Genomic DNA, 13,941 nt, shown 5'->3' with positions numbered 1-13,941 from the left:
TAAAAGGCAGGGGATGAGGTGGGAGGGGTGGAGGGGAGCAGCAGAATGAGGCAGGGCAGCAAAGAGGCAGCAGAGAGGCAAGTTCCTGACCCAGGTCTGCCCAACAGACTCGTTCCAGCAGGTGGGCTGCCTCGTGCTGTCCAAGGCACTGTGTTGAAGAGGTTCAGTAATTAAAATAAGAAATGAGAGTCCTCTGATCAGTTACTGTACCCAGGGCCCTAAAAATGATGGAAAGATGGCCTCCCTCTGCCATGCGGTCAGCCCGAAAGTAATTACCAGGATACTTTGCAAATTATTGAATAAGTCCCTGGAACCGGCACATTGATTTACATAAGACCTGGAGATTTTGAGAGATTTGAGAGAATATTAAGAATCAATCAATATTTTAATTTATTTCAGGGTCCTGGAGACTTTAGCTCTGTAGAAAACCACAGGGAGGAAATTGTGACCTTTGCAATATGGCTGGCTGGCAGGCAGCAGGGAGGTACCTCGGCAAGGAGCCCGTTTGGCAGCCGCTGTGGGGAAAGACTTCTCTGTGCTGGAATGCTCTCTTTCTTCACAGCATCAGTCAGGGATTTCAAATAGCCAAAGAGTGGAGGGCCTTAGGGTGAGTGAGCTCTGGAGCCCTGGCAAGAAGGCTCTTGGCTTCAATGTGCATAGCTTACTCCTCCCCAGAGAGAGTCCCAAGGGCCTGGAGAGAGGAGCCTGCAGACTTTGTGCCTCTGCCTAGGATGCACTGCTGTGATCTGGAGACATCCTCGTAGAACCACCTGATGACGTGTCATCATTGCAGGAGATCCAGTACCTTCCCCCCTGGGTCACCAGGCTCCCTAGGCCATACTCTTCCTGTGTCCTCCCCAGGGCTTTGCCAGATATCTCATACAGAACGTGAGCACCAGGTCTCGGACTATCACCACCCTCCTGTCTTATTCCACAGGAAGACTGTAAGCTCCCTTCAGGCAGGAATGATATCTGATCCATTTCTGTGCCCCCAGTACCCAGCATCATGCCTGGCCCAGGATAGGTAGATATGAAAAATAATGTGTTGAATAAATGAATGGTCAAATGAACTAATGCAAGAAAAGTAAATATTTGCTTGTAAAAAATCAGTTATGATTCAACAGCAAGCAGACAGCACATTCAAGTGTAGTAATTAGAGAAATTCAGAAAGGTGAAGACAGGGTGGAGGTAACTGACCAAAGCATACAGCACCCTGGGGCTGGCAGCAGTGGGAGAGAAGGAGCTGTTAGCACCCCCAGGCCTGATGCAGCTAAGAGAGAAGCAGGTCCCAGAACCTGAAGCAGGCCACTAAAACAGAGAGGTTGCCTTTTGCAAGGGAGGCAGCCATCCCCTCAAACCTACAGGGAGGAAGTGGGGGAACAAATACCTTGACCTCACCCTCTGTCCTTCCTTGGATCTCCTCCCTGTGTTCCCTACTGGCCAAAGCCAACCAGAAGTCAGAGGCCAGTGGAGCTCCTTGATTCAGGGTGGAGAGTAAGCAAAAGATCCCCAGCAAAGGGCTGCCAGGTAACTCTCTGCCTATTCCATCTGGCTTGTCCAGCCCCACAAGGGCAGACCTGGGCATCCCAACTGATAGGCATAACCCAGTAGTTCTCAATAGGGGGCAGTTTTGCCAGCTGCTGGGGGGATTTGTTTTTCACAACTGGGATGGGGGGGTGCTACTGGCATCTAGTGAGTAGAGGCCAAGGATGCTGCTAAACATACAAAAATGCAAAGGACAGTACCCACAACAAAGAACTATCCAGCTCAAGATGTCGATGGTGCCATGCTGAGAAAGCCTGGCCTTAATCGAATGTTGAGAGGAACTCAGGCACACTCTGTGCTGCCCTGGCTTCAGCCAGAGAACATAGCCTCACTGTGCTAGGAAGGGAAGTGTCATTTGGTCCAACCCAGAGCCATCAGCCAGTAAGTGACCAGTGTCTTGACTTTGAGTGTCCCTTCAGGAAGGTGCTTTAAAATGAAAGTCTGTCTGCTCTCTGTCTCTCCTCACTGACAGTGATGTCCTAGGGTGTCCAGAGTGGTGGACGGGTGGCAGGGAGCACCACTCAAGCCATGGGCAATTAGCTTTCCTCTGGAGGCCAAAACCTCCCCACTGGGCTCACCACCTCCCCAACTCCCCTGATATTGCAACCTTCTCGTTCCCCTCATTTTCAGTTTTATATTCACACCATAAAAACATTTTGTAAAAGTGAATCAAGTCTTGCCATCTGTCTCTCTCACTTTTATCATGTTTGTAATGAAAAGAAGAGTCAAGAGGAAATTGAATCCAAACTGCAAATGGTGTGCTGCTCCCTGGTAGCTGAGATCCACCCGAGCAAGGCGGGGACTGGAGGAAGAGGGTGGCCCTCGTGGTGCAGAATCACGTACAAAGTGAGTTCCATCAAAATCTCATGCAAAATTCTCATGGCAGCCCTGGGAAGTAGAGCTTGTAATCCACATTGACAGATGAGGAAACTAAGGTTTTTCAGGGGGAGATTAGTACTTCAAGGTTGTACTCCCAACAAGTAGCAAAGCAAGGTCTTAAATTCCGTACTTGGCCATCAACTCCAAGTTGTAGACCAGTGTTGCTTCCTATTTCATCCTGACATGAAATTGTTAGCTTACAGCTCCGGGGTTTAGGTACCATATTGAAAACTGTTGAAGCTTAAGTAACTGTGGTACTTAAGAGAGCTCTATTTTACTCCCTGTCACAGCTTAGAGATTTTGTCCCTCATCTGACACTTCAGGGCCAGAGCTGGGGAGAGAATAAGTTCCATGTGTACATTCATGTCACAAATATTCATTGAGAAAACATGTGCCAGGTGCTAGATGTGGGATGGCCAGAGAGCACCATTCTGAGCAGGGCAGCAGATCTTGAAAAAGGACCCTTGGCACCAGATCAGAGAGGAACCTAATAATGGCAGGCTGCATTTATTGAGCACTCACTATGAGCCAGCTACTGCTCAAGTACTTTCTACATACTAACTCACTGAACCCCATAAGGCTGATACTCTTACAACTCCCATTTTACAGATGAGATGACTCAAGCAGTTTAGAAAATTGCTTGAGGAACCCAGCTTAACAGTTGTTCTGTTCTGACACATGCTGCAGCGTGGATAAATCTTAAAGACATTTTGCACAGGGGAAAAAGCCAGTAACAAAAGGAAAAATACTGTGTGATTCCACTTATATGAGGGACCTAGTGTAGTTAAATTCATACAGACAGAAAGTAGAAAGGCTAGGAGTTGGAGGGGAGAAGGGAACGGGGGAGTTATTGTTTAATAGGTTCAGAGTTCAGTTTGCAAAGATGACATGAGTGTGGAGGTGGATTGCAGAACAATGTGAATGTCCTTAAATTAGTGCCATTGAACTATACACCTAAAAATGGTTAAAATAGGCCAGGCGTGGTGGCTCACACCTGTAATCTCAGCACTTTGGGAGGCCAAGGCAGGCGGATCATGAGGTCAGGAGATAGAGACCATCCTGGCTACCACAGTGAAACCCCATCTCTACTAAAAATACAAAAAATTAGCTGGGCATGGTGGTGCCTGTAGTCCCAGCTACCTGGGAGGCTGAGGCAAGAGAATCACTTGAACCTGGGAGGCAGAGGTTGCAGTGAGCCGAGAGCGCGCCACTGTACTCCAGCCTGGGCGACAGAGTGAGACTCCATCTCAAAAAAAAAAAAAAAAAAAAAGGTTGAAATAGTAAGCTTTATGTATATTTTGCCACAATAAAAAAGGTGAAAAATATAACTTTTAAGCTGATCATTAAAATTCATAAGTTTTTTTTTTAAGGCTCTGGAATCCATTCTCTTAACCATCCCTGTGTTAGAAGCTGTATTAGTCAGTGTTCTCCAGAGAAACAGAACCCATGGGATGTGTATCTATACAGAGAGATAGTGAAGGGAACTGCCTACACAATTATGGAGTCACGCAAATCCACGATCTGCAGGGTGGGCTGGCAGGCTGGAGACCCAGGGAAGAGCGCATGTTGCAGGTCAAGTCCAAAGCTGTCGGCTGGCACAATCCCTCTGCTGGCAGAAGTCGGTCTTTGTTCTGTTAAAGGCTTCAATGGGCTAGATGAAACCCACCAACACAATGAAGGGCAATCTGCTTTACTCAGAGTCCATGGATTTAAATGTTCATCTCATCCAAAAAAAAACATGCTCATAAAAACATTCAGAATAATGTTTGACCAATTACTGGACACCAAGGTCCAGCGAAATTGACATAAAATTAACCAACACAGGTCGTCAATTCCACCGTGCCACAGCTAAAGAGAGAATAGACCTGCAGTAAGCAAGGAACTGAACTGGTGGGATCAAGTCCAGGAATGCAGGTAAACTAGGGTCCAAAACCAGGGGCAAGCCCACAGCGAGCAGACTGATATGTGAAAGCAGGAGAGACTTTGAGCAGACTGAGCCAAGGTGAGTGGTGGCAGAGATAGTGCTGGCTTAGGATGATATAAAAATGCAGGCCCTGGCTGCAAAGCCCATAGACTCCTGCCAGGTGACGGGCAGCCTGTGCCAGGGAAGGCTGGGCAGGACAGCCCAGGCCACTTCAGGGGATGGCGAGGCATTACCCCAGCAGTGTGGAATATCATCTTCCTTCTGAAGGGGAGGAACCAGAGATCATAGAAGTTTTGCCCAGTTATTCAACCGTTTTACATGTCCAGCCTGTCTCAAGTCTGCATATGGGACCTGAATGGCATCAGATATACAAGCATCAGATCAGAATGTGCTTCTGGGATTATATTATGGAGCATTCAGGGCCTGCAAGGACTTCCTGAGCTGCCATCAGGGTCCAGAAGACAAATTCAAGATGAAGGTTTCTGGCCAGGTGTGGTGGCTAAAGCCTGTAATCCCAGCACTTTGGGAGGCCAAGGTGTGCAGATCGCCTGAGGTCAGGAGTTCAAGACCAGCCTGACCAACATAGCGGAACCCCTTCTCTACTAAAAATATGAAAAAAAATTAGCTGGGCATGGTGGTGGGTGCCTGTAATCCCAGCTACTCAGTAGGCTGAGGCAGGAGAATCGCTTGAACCTGGGGGCAGAGGTTGCAATGAGCCAAGATCATGCCACTATACTCTAGCCTGGGTGACAGAGCAAGACTCCATCTCAAAAAAAAAAAAAAAAAAAAAGATGAAAGTTTCCTAAGAGGGCAGCACACAGGCATGCTGGGGCCAGGTCAAAGGCAGAGACACCATGGGTGTCAGTGGCCAGGAGATGAAGCCAAAAGTTGGAAGGTGGAAGGAGCTATTGACTACAGCCAAGGGAAAGAACAGGCAGAGGAAGGAATGGGGGTAACAGGTGAGGGCTGATGCCAGGCAGGTTGGAACAGACAGGAAGGGAGAAGGTGGTGAGACATGTAGTTTCAGGAACTAAGTCTGTAAGTTCAGAGGGTCCATCAGGACCCTCTTGATTCTTTGGACCTGGGGCCTTGACAGAAACATCCAGAATAAAGTCATCCAGGTCTTTGAAGGGAGTAGCTTTCCATGAGTTGATACCCATCTGCAGCTGCAAGCCTCATCTCTAGGAAGGAGACAATGATAGTTTTTAGAGTACAGCGTGCTGGCACAGACCCAAGAGATGTGGCATCTAGACTCAGATATAACCTGGTCTTAGATTACCCATTCCAGTAAAGTAGGGGTGATCCAACTCCCAGCAAACCTCAGAGTCATTTTCATAGGTGCAAGTGAGAAAACAGGACTGAAAGTCCAGTGACATCTACAGTAAGTGGCCCTGAAAATGTTAAATACCAAAACTACAGCAGGGCAGAGGCCCATCTCTGCCACTAGGGAAGAAGGGAAACAATGTGTCTTCAGAAATATGCAAGGTCTGGAGTGGTGAGGAAAGGATGACTTACTATATTCTAACTGAAAACTGATGCCAAACAAAACCAGACGTTTGACGTCTGTTAAAATTCTGCTGCTATGAAGCCAGTGCCAGAAAGAACACAGAATGACAGCCAGGAATTTACAAAGAGTCAAGGGACCATGCCCAGCCCTGGGCTACAGGACCACATGAGGTCTGGTAGGTAGAGCAGCAGAGGTCCCAAGCCAGAGAATGTGAGCGATGGGTGGGAGTAGGTGGAAAGGGCAGATTTCCTATTCCCAAGCCATCTATACACTGAATGTTTTCAGTCCATCCTGGCAAGTCCCATTTCCATCAGGCTCCATAAACCCTTCCCATTGCTCCTTGTCCCTCCCAGTCTGCTCAGTCTATAAATAAAGTCAGGATTTCATTAAACAACAACAATAATAGATACCTGGAATTAAACAACTATCATGTTGGCCACCATCACTTCCTATGAACCTGACATCATGTTCCATGTTTTGTATGTATTATTTCATTGAATCTTAACAACTGTGCATTTCATGTACGCAGAACCTGAAGTTTTGAGAGATTAAATAACTTGTCTATGGTTATTTTGCTTCCTCTTTCCCAGGGCTGGAATTTGAACCTAGGTCTTTCTGATGCCAATATAAGCACATTAGCCCACAGCTCCCCCGATATGTTGAGGATCATGTTGAGGGTCATAACTCTGCCTGTTAGAGAAATAATCTCAAGTATGATGGGAAAGAAAATGTCACTGGAAGGTATTATGATGAGTTGGACAATGGTAAGGTCACTTAAGGATTAGGAAATTGAAAGAGTAACCTAAATCCACTGAGAATTTCCATGGGAAAAACATATAAATGAATTTAGTAGCAGTCCCCTGGGTGCCAGGCCAGCAGCTGTAAATAGCATTCCCCGAAGTCTAATTTCCCTGTAATGGCTCTTGGTATTAAGAGTTGAGTGAACACTTGTAATAATAGGCAGGTTAATCTTCCCCATAATTTACACTTGGTGAACTGTGGAGCAGGAGGCAATAAGGGCTTTGCCGAAGCAGAGAAAATCCTGAGAAGGCATCTCAGCCTGTACTGTTCCTGGGAAAGGTGATTGTTTCCTTTGTGGCTCTGAGAGTTCTGCAAAAAAAAGCAGAGTACAAAGCTCTGTAAAGCTCTGTCAGGAATGATTGGTTGGGCCAATCCCACCCTTTCATTTTCAAGGCTTGCAGAGAGGCGTGGAGTGGGGTGTGATTGAAGCTATCAGTCACCTGCAGGCCTCCGCAAGCTTCAGAAATAGACTTGGGTTTGAAGATTGGTCCTCCTGTGCAACTACAGGCAGGTTACTAGGACTAGAAGTTTCCAGGGCATAGTTCCCATTCTGCAAGCCTTTTGGTAAAGGAATTTATTAAGGAGACTAAAAACATGATCCAGTTAAGCATTTTTTAATGTATTTTGGAGAAAAAAAAAATACTGGCTAAATTTAGGAGCTGGCTACAGGCCCTTAAAAAGCCTGAGGATCAGGCTGAGTTTTTCCTTCTTATTTGTTTTGTTTCTAACAATAGCTAGGAGGCAACCTCATGGTGTAATGAACTTCATAGTTGGACAGAATGTGTTCAAATCCCATCTCCTCACCCAAGTTCTGAGAACTCTGCAAGACAGTTAAATCTCCCTGAGCCTCAGTTTCTTCATTTGTAAAAAGAAAAAAAAGGGACATTCATGCTTTGATTGTTCTTGAACAACTCTGGAAACCTGTGAAGTATACACTAGCTGACCAGTAAGTGCAAATTCTATGTAAGGAGGTTCTAAGAAGGTGAATCACCCACCTCCCAGTGCCCACATCTCCACCCAGTTCTGTTGTTCTCTGCTGAAACTCAAATATAGAGCTTAAATATCATCTTATTGTGAAATATAGCACATATACAGAAAGATATATAAAAGAAAAATGTACAGCAGAAATAGAATGTAGAGGGCAGTGATTTGTCACAAAGAAGCACCTGTGAGATCAACATCTAGGTGGAAGTCTAGGTCAGGGGTCAGCAAACTTTTTCTCTAGAGAGCAGAAGAGTAAATATTTCACTTAGCTGATTTGGTCCCTTCAGCAACTACCTAACTCTGCTGTGTTACTCTATTCAGGCAGCTGTAACAAAATACCATAAACTGTGTGGCCTAAAAACAATAAAAATATACTTCTTACAGTTCTGGAGGCTGGGAAGTCCAAGATCAAAGTGCCAGCTGACTCAGATTCCATGTCTGGTAAGGACCTGTTTCCTGGTTTCTGGCCGATAAGGTTCCCTCTCACTGTGTCTTCACATGGTAGAAGGGGCAAGCTAGTCTCTGGGCCCCTTTTATAAGGATACTAATTCCATTTATGAGAGCTCCACCCTCATGATCTCATCACTTCCCAAAGGCCTCCTAATATCATCACATTGGTGATTAGGTTTCAACATATGAATTTGGTAGGAAAGGCACAAACATTCAGGTCACAGCATCTGTATCTGCTGTTGCATTGTGAAAGCAGCCATAGACAATATTAAACAAATGTGCTTGCATTGTTCCAGTAAAACTTTATTTACAAAAATAGGTACCAGACTGTAATTTACCAGCTCCTGATTTAGATGATGATCAACACCCAGAAGCCACCTCATGTTTTCTCCTTAACAAGGGCAACATTATCCTGATTTTTATGGCAATTACTTCTATACTTTTCTTTATAGCTTTACTACCTAAACATACATTCCTAAGCACTAACTTTTTGCCTAGTTTTTGCACTTAATATAAATCAAGTCATACAGTATTTACTTTTTTGAATCTGGCTTTTTCACCAGATATAACTAGCATATGACTCTAGATTATTCAACTTTACAAGTGATGCACACGCACATTGCTTCCAGTTTGGGGCCATGGTCAATACGCGGCTATGAATATTTTTATACAAATCTCATAGTACACATGTACATGAATTTCCATGGGTATAAATCTAAGAAGTTTTGGAAATTCCAGGAAATTTGGGATCATAGAGTATGTATATGTTCAACTTCAGAAGATTCTGACAACTCTTTTCCATATAAATCATGTGAACTTGCATATCCACCAGCAATATATGATGCCAAGGAAACAACATAATTTTTCCTCAGCCCTTATAAATGTATTGTTGAGACAGACTCCTGTTACTAAAGACAGATTAACAAGAGAAAAAGCAGACAAGTGTATAAATGCAAACAGCATGCATCACATAAGAGAAACTTCAATGAAAGGTACCTCAAAGCAGTGACTTGAAACTCTGCCTTATTTAACGTCTTCAACAAAGAATACTAAATTTTAGAGAAGTGACAAGACAAAGCAAAGAAGTTTTAAGCTTCCAGAGGTAGCTATGAGTAGAATATGGGAATAAACTAATGGAGTAAGGGTTATTTGTAGATTCCTCTGGTGCCATCTCTGAGCTAATAGCAGTCGTCTCCAGTAAAAGATAATCTATATCATGTCTTTAGGCAGTAGGGGCAGAGGAGAGAACAGAAAGAGCTCCTCCTCCCTTTGCTACTTCTTAATTGCCTTCAGTTCAAAAATATTTATTTCAAAGAGGTAGATTTTGGAATGATGCATTCTGGTTTCCTTCAGTGAGAAGAGTGCCAACTGTTGCACCTCTACTCCAGAGCTACACAGGACTTGGTATTACCAGACTTCTGTAGCTTATCCATTCTGGCGAGTACATTGGTAACTCATGGTTTTAATTTACATTCCCCAATTAGTAATGGGGCCCAACACCTTTCCATGTGTTCGCTGGTCATTTAGATCTCTTCATTTGTGAAGTGCTTATTGAAGTTGTCTGCCAACATTTTCTATTTGGCTGTTTGACTTTTCCTTATTGATTTTTAGAAGTTCTTTTTGTTCTCTGAGTATGAGCTCTTTGTTGACTATATGTGTAGCAAATCTTTTCTCCCACTGTTGGCTTACTTTTCATCAAGTCATTTGAAGAACAGAGAGATTCTTGGTTTCAAGGTGGTAAACATCTATTTTCCATCATAGTTAGCACATTTTAATATCCTGCCTAAAAAAAATCTTTTCATACCCCAAAGTTATGAAGATCTTCAGGTTTCTAAGTTGCATTTCTCTAGGATATTATTCATCTAATCTAAATCCAGGTTGTGTTATTAATAATATGCCATTACTAGCATCTTATTATTTTTAATATTAGCAGAATCTCTAGCAAAGTTGACTTTTCATCCCTGACATTGGATATATATGTGTCTTCTCCCTTTTCTTCTTTTTTCATGAAATCTTTTAATTTTTGTAATTTATTTTTGTCATCCAGCCCAAAATGTCATCTTTTCATAAAATCTTGGCGGAGGTGCACCCCAGGTATGATCCAGCCTCAGTCAAGAGCCGATTTTGCAGTGAGCCAAGATCGCACCACTGCACTCCAGCCTGGGCAACTGAACGAGACTCCGTCTCAAAAAAAAAAAAGAAAAAAAAAAAGAACTGATTTTTCCTGTAGCTATGCTGACCACAGCAGGTCACTAAAAGCTGATTGTTAATGGAGGAAAACAGTGGCTGCTTGTATCCTAGGTCTTCTGATGGAAGCAGCAGTTCCACAATCACCAAAGGTATTGTTCACAACCCACCTCAGCAACATGGGTCCATGAGAGTGTATGCTTTAGAATCTATCCATTGGAAGGATATATTTAATACATTTCAGAAATTCATCAAATTACTGGCCACTTACAACACATAGAAGAGGACTGTTTCTATAGAAAGGGCTTATAATCTGAGCTGACCTTTTACAATGGCAAATAGTATTACAGAGATATTGTAAACAAACAACTCAGCTATGGAAAAAATGAAGTACAATATATAATTATTGAAGACCTCTCTTTTAGGTAAGATTTTCAGAAAACCCAGGGACAGATTTGATATCACAGAATGGTCCATAACATCCAAAAATATCTTTTGATTGGACAGTAAAATAATATTTGTTGGAAACTAAAAACTGAGATAAAGGGCAGGCCTTTGGGGGTGGTAAAGCTTTAATTTCTCCAGTCTTCTTCCAAATCAACTTATTATTAGGGTTCTCATAACACAGGAAGAGGTGGTAGCTTTCTACAGGAGCTCACTGGGATTGATTTTGGTTATATTCCCAGTCAGGGCAATGCCCCTGGGTCTCAAAACCCATTTCACTTTGAGCTCAGGCTTGTGGTGAGGAAGTGTGTCTCGGATTTTATCTACTAATTCAGGTATTAGTGGTGGTGGTTCTGAGAGTGGTGGCAGGTGCTCAAAGGACTCAGGAACCTGGGCTGCGTTTTGTGCCAATGAGGTTGTTTCTTTTGAGTTTAAAACAGTTTTCAAAGGTACTCCAGGGTGGATACTGGACTTTCTGTATTGCAGTTGGATAGGTCTTCTTTTGTCAAATCAATTGTAAAATCAAGTTTCCTCTGTACAGCCATAACTTCAGCATTGGGAGAATTGCTGGAATTTCCTGATGTAATTTTTCTGATATCTGTTGGATTTGATGTAACTGGAGTTGTCAAATTAGGACTTTTCACAGAAATCAACATAAGATCATCATTGTTACTTTCAGAAACAGACTCATTTTGATCTGGTGACAAATTAATTTTTTTACTTCCTTTTTCTGAAGGGTTAGAAGGCTCATAATTCACAGAAGACCTTCTTTAAACTGGACTATTAACTGACTCCAGATACTTTTTTTTTTTTTTTTTGAGACTGAGTCTTGCTCTGTCACCCAGGCTGGAGTACAGTGGTGTGATCTCAGCTCACTGCAACCTCCACCTCCCAGGTTCAAGTGATTCCCCCACCTCAGCCTCCCAAGTAACTGGAATTACAGGCACCCACTACCATGCCCGGCTAATTTTCATATTTTTAGTAGAGACAGGGTTTCACCATATTGGCCAGGCTGGTCTTGAACTCCTGACCTCAAGAGATCCTCCCGCCTTGGCCTCCCAAAGTGCTTGGATTACAGGTATGAGCCACCGTGCCCAGCCCTGACTCCAGATTCTTATCCAAATTCATAATGTCTGAATTTGCAACCTTACCGTCTCCATTACTGGATAACATGTTTGGTTCCAAACAATTCCTTTGAGAGAATAATACGTTTTAATACGTCTTTGGAGTTTTGCTGTTTTGGTGAAGAGTTCATCAGCTATTCCTTCATGTTTATTTCTGCACTCTAGATAGAGTGCGTTCGTTCAATTCTTTCAGTTTATTGTCAAATAGTTCGTAATTTATACTATGATCAAATGTCTGACCTGTTCCAGGAATGCTGTTTGCCTTTCCAAACCTACACAAATATTTTCATTAATTTGCTCTGAAGTTTTCATGCATTTAATATTTTCTTTGTTTTCTGAAAACATCCTCTTCTTTTGATAATGGCTGTTGTTGTTATCAGTGTCAAGTGATGACTGCCAAGTTGAATCTGCACTTTCACAATTTGAAATGCTGGAAGGACAGGTTCTACTAGATTCTTCAGTTTTCAAAATGTCATCAGCACAGTTGTTACAAGTGACTGAATTCCCCAAGTTAGGTATTTTCTCAACAGGCACAACACATGAGTCTTCTGAACTTAAAATGTTGTCACTTTTTCTTTGATAAAAGGCAAATGTGATTCTGAATTGGAGTTTGTTTCTAAATGGAAAACCATCTGGTCAATTCTCTTATTATCCACAGTACCGGTTGCTGTAGACTTTGGCATCTGAACACCACCACTCAATAAACTTGGTGGACAGAAACTGGACTTTAGACTACAAGCCCCTTTGTGCTCAAAAAGGGATCCTGTTACATTCATCTAATATTCAAAATGGTTTTCAGAATGGTTCTTGGAAGTGTTCAGTGAATCTTTTGCCTCTTGTATAAAGACTCTGCTTGGGGAACCCGTTGTTTTACTTGGCTTTTGGGACGGACAAACAACCTGTTCCAATTTTGTTTCTGAATGAACGATTTCTTCTACTGGTTTTCTGCAATTCTGAGAGAATACTTTACTTTTCTCTGGTAACAAATTTTTATTAGAGTCCAATGAGGAAGCACCATTTTCAGAATGTCTACATTTGCTAGTTATGACACTAGGACTGAAATTCTGATTACCGCTTGGAACATTACTCCCAGTTGCTGCTGCTTTCAGCGCTTCAACATGCCTTGACTTATTCAGAATCTCCACTTGTTTCCAGCAACCTGGGGGCATTGTGTTTTTTTTTGTTTGTTTGTTTTTTTGTTTGTTTGCTTTTAATGTCTTCCCTTTACTTCTATCTGGACTTGTCATCTTTCATATCCAGCAGTGGATCCAAACCAAGAAGAAATCTCTGATTTACCGATATACACCAGTTCTTAAAACACACAAATCATTTCCAATAAGGCACTGGCTCATGTATTTCCATTGAAGCAGAAGTCAATCTTAGGATGTAGTCTGTACATGTCTGCAGATAAGATTGATAAGTGCTGAATTCAGTGTAATTAGTCCTTCATTCAGATGCTTCATTGTTGCATTTTCAATTGCTTTCCTGTGATATAGTTTATCTTTATCTTGAATGGCCTTCCCCATTAGTTTTGCAAATACTTATGTCGCAGGTCATTTACTGGCTACAGCGGTGCCCCTCCAGCCACCCAATCCCCACCTTTTCTTCTTAATCCCAATAGAGGTATATCAAAGATGTTTCTTTTTTAAAAGGACTAACTTTGGGTTTGTTGATACTCTCCATTGTATTTTTGTTTCATTAATTTCTGCTTACATTTATCATTAATTTCCTTCGACTTTATTTGCTGTTGTGCTGTTATTTTTCTAGCTTCTTGAGAAACATGCCTGAGTCAATGATTGCTTTAGTCTTTCTTCTTTACTGCACACACACATATGCCACGCACACATATCTTGATATTTTTATTATTATTCAGCTTAAATACTCTACTGTCCTGTGTGACTTCTTCTTTGACTTATGGGTTATGTTGAAATATATTTCTAAATTTTTAAACGCATGAAAAATTTATAATTATGCCTTTGTTATTGATTTCAGGTTTAATTGTATAATTGACAGGGAACATTCTCTATATGATTTCAGTTCTCTGAAATTTGTTGAGATTTGTTTTATGACCCAGCATAAGGTCAATTAGAATACAA

General features: G+C 42.4%; 1 pseudogene; it reads right to left on the bottom strand.

Annotated features, from left to right (window-relative positions):
• Positions 1-11,170: 11,170 nt before the first annotated feature.
• LOC115838615 lies at positions 11,171-13,014 on the bottom strand (annotated as a pseudogene).
• Between the last annotated feature and the right edge of the window lie 927 nt (positions 13,015-13,941).

The sequence above is a fragment of the Nomascus leucogenys genome, chromosome 15 (genome assembly GCF_006542625.1).
Source record: "Nomascus leucogenys isolate Asia chromosome 15, Asia_NLE_v1, whole genome shotgun sequence".
NCBI lineage: Eukaryota > Metazoa > Chordata > Mammalia > Primates > Hylobatidae > Nomascus > Nomascus leucogenys.
This window is presented reverse-complemented; position numbering and strand designations above follow the sequence as displayed.